This window comes from Gavialis gangeticus, unplaced genomic scaffold (assembly GCF_001723915.1).
Source record: "Gavialis gangeticus isolate Ggan-Ray unplaced genomic scaffold, GavGan_comp1, whole genome shotgun sequence".
Lineage (NCBI taxonomy): Eukaryota > Metazoa > Chordata > Crocodylia > Gavialidae > Gavialis > Gavialis gangeticus.
The window spans coordinates 140,619,180-140,622,872 of NW_017728992.1; positions in this window are offsets into that span (position 1 = coordinate 140,619,180).

The window sequence follows — 3,693 nt, forward strand, 5'->3', positions numbered from 1 at the left end:
TTGCACCCCTGGGATCCTGAGCTGCGTGAAAGTAGTAGCTCCAGCCAGAGCTCGCATTGATGGGTAGTGATCTCAGAGCTCATGGCACATTCAGAGAACCAGCTCACTGCACATGCACCACGTAGCCAAAAAAGGATGCAACCACACTGCCATGCCCCTTCCTCCAAATCCACCCCTTACTATTCACTCAGGACATTTAAAAGCAAGATACTAAAAGCACCTTTGTATTCCACCCTTATTAGTAACACACTCCACTGCTCTGCAGACCTTTCAGTCCACCTCCAACAGATACAAAGACTCAATAAGTAAACCAACTTCATCAAGCTAGCACTTCAATGCAAAACCCTGAGAGTGACCTTGTCTACTGTTGTTAAAAAATGGGCACAGCTGTCACACAATCTGTATCTCAAGTTATTTGGTGCTAACACTGAATGTGCTAATATGCATGAATAACTGTTTTTGATTTTTTTTTCTAACTACTTCTTTCTAGAAGTTGTATTACTTATGCTTCTAGTGTGCTGGGAGAATAGAGCATGTCCTGTCACACTAGACCATCCCATAATGTAGTAGATTTCTCACAAAAAGAGAAACTAAGGACAAGACAATCTCATGGGAAAACTTGCAAAGACGGCCTGTCTAGCAATACATTTTTTCAGCAACACACAAGGAAGAATAGTATGTGAAGGTCATATTCTGTCCTTAATTGTATGATTTCAATGACATTTTTATAAAATCAAGGTTTAAAGTTCTGTTTAAAACTGAACATAGTGATCTAACCTTAATGAAGTTGAAGCAGTAGCTTCATCTTTGTTGCTGCATATAATTTGTCTCCTTTCCTTACCTTAATGTGCTGTTCTAAGCTTTCTCCCCTTTAGCACTTAGCCTACCCTGTTTCTTTTCACATCTATGGTTTCTTCATTCTGATGTTTTCCATCTTTCTCTCAAAAACAGGAAACAAGGGGTGTCTATACATGGCCAGCGAGGCTGTTCTGATGCACTGTAATTACAGCTGGAGCATGGTAATTACTTCAGTCTAGCAGACTCCAGCATAACATGTATCAACATCTCTGCACTGACAAATGGCAGCGGGGGCACTTTGTAACTAAAGCTTGTCCAACGAACTTTAGTTAAAGCAGCCTGATCACCATTTTTCAGCGTGGAGACGCTGATACACGTGATACTCCGGGTGCTTTACTTACAGCGGCTCTTGGAACCGCTCTAACTAAAGCACCCTCCCTCCCCCTCCCACAGCACATCTGTAAATGCCCAAGGCTGCCATGGAATGGATGGGAATAGATGACACAAGTGGTCTTTTTATACTTAATTCACTCTACCAGTTTTTGATTGTGCGGCAAATGTGCTGCATCATTCTTCTTAATGAGCTGCATTTCTGTGTCATCTGCAAAGAGGCACACTAAAATACTCCCATGAAGTATAAAAATGAAGAGGCTCGGTGCATGCAAAATCAAGTAGTACCATAGCCAGAAAGATAGCAGATATATTGGATTCTCTACAGAAATAGCATGTTGTTAAGAGGTGCTACGGTAGGAGTGGGCAAAATACAGCCAGCAGGCTGGATCTGGCTCACAGAGTGGCTTTGTCCGGCCTGTGGCAGGTCCCTCAGTCCCGCCTGTCACTGTCAGGCAGTGGTGTGTTCTAGGCAGGCAAGGTGGTGGCAGCTTCTTCCACCTGCCGCCGCTGCTGGCCCCAGCCCCACGGTATCAGTGGGGACCTGCGCCACATCCCTGACCCGGCTTGGGACTCGCCTGCTCACACTAAATAGTGGCAGCAGCAGCACCAGCCAGGCAGAAGCTGTTGTTCAGCTTGGGTGGAAAGCAGCCCTTTCCCCTTCCTACTGCCCAGAGCTCCCTGCTACAGTCTCCCAGAACCTGTGCTGGGCTACCCTGGTCACCGCCACCTCTGGGCTGCCCTGTGGGGCAGCAGTGGAAGCGCAGAGGAGCCGCAATGCAGCCCAGCATGGGCTCTGGGCTGCTTTAGCAGGGAGTGCCAGGCAGCAGCAAGGGGGGAAGGGCTACTTTTCCCCACACCACACAACAGTTTTTGCCTGGCCAGCACTGCTGCTGCTGCCACTATTCAATGTGAGCAGGCAAGTCCAGAGCCAGGTCAGGGCTGCAGTGTGGGTCCCTACCAGTACTGCAGGGCTGCCTAGAAAGGCAGTCCTGCTGCAGAAGGCAGAATGCGCCCCTGGCAGGGGGTGTGGAGCAGGCACGGGGCACACTGAGTTGGGGCTGTGGCACAGGTTCCCACTGATCTACTCTCACCAGGGTGAGTCTCGAGCGGGCATGGGGCAATGGCCTCATTCTGTTGGTGGTGGCGGGCAGGTGCTGCAGGGCATGCAGGCTCCAGGCTGTTTGGGCTGGGGGCGAGTGGTGAGCTACCCTGATCACCACCTCGGCTGCCCCACAGGGCAGTTGGGGCAGTGCAAAGGAGCTGCAGGGCAACCCCTGCAGCTGCTTTGGGGGGCTCCCATGCACACCCCACCATACCCACAAATCTTCCCCTGAAAACCCCATAACCACACTGTCCCCTACACAGTCACACACCTCACAAACCCTGCACCCACCCACACCCTCCCCCACGCCCTGGCACAAACCCCACAACCCTTTCCCACATGCATCCCCACACACACCTGCGCACCTCTTGGGGGAGCCCTTCTCATTGTTATGTGCGCACATACCCCCAGCTACCCTCCTCCTCTACACATCCCACAAACGGTATACCCACCCACACATCCCCACAAACACACCTCCCACAAGCCAGCCATACTCACCTACTCAGATCAACACCCTCCCCCACACACACACATATCCATACACCCACCCACAACCCCCCACAAACCCCATACCACCCACCCATACTTCCTCACACCTCTGCATCCCCCCAATATACAAGAATAAACTTCATTTGGGGTTATTATGCAATCATCTCTATATACCCAGGATGCAATTCCTCTGCTCAGGAAGGCGGGAAAAGGGTCCAAGAAACCTTCATGGCTGAGCATGGATATCCAGGCTGGCCTGAAAGCAAAGAAAAAAGCGTACTGGCAGTGGAAGCAGGGGGCAGGGACAAAGGAGAAGTACACCTCCCTGACCCAAGCTTGTAGAGATTTGGTGAGGAAGGCGGAAGCAGCACTGGAGTTTAGATTAGTTTCTGGGATTAAGGATAACAAAAAGTCCTTTTTCAAGTATATAGTAGCAAGAAGAAGTCTCAGGGTATCATTGGACTCCTGTGAGGCAGGGGAGGGCATTTGGTGACGGATGAGCGAGAGAAGGCAAAACTCTTCAACAAGTTCTTTGCCTCCGTGTTCCTGTCTGCTGACAATGGGCTGCTCTCAGGTGACAGCGTAGAGAGGCCTGGGAAGGATGTGAGTCCCCTGACTTAGTTCGGATCTAGTTAAGGACTACCTGGAGGGCTTAGATGTGTCCAAGTCAGTGGGCCCGGATGACCTTCATCCACGGGTGCTGAGGGAATTGGCTGGTGTCATTTCAGAGCCATTGGCACGGCTGTTCGAGGACTCCTGGTGCTCGGGCCAAGTCCCTGAGGACTGGAAAAGGGCCAGTGTGGTCCCTATTTTCAAGAAGGGGAGGAAGGAAAAGCCTGGCAACTACAGGCCAGTCAGCCTCACTTCTATCCTGGGGAAGGTCTTTGAAAAAATTATCAAGGGCCACATTT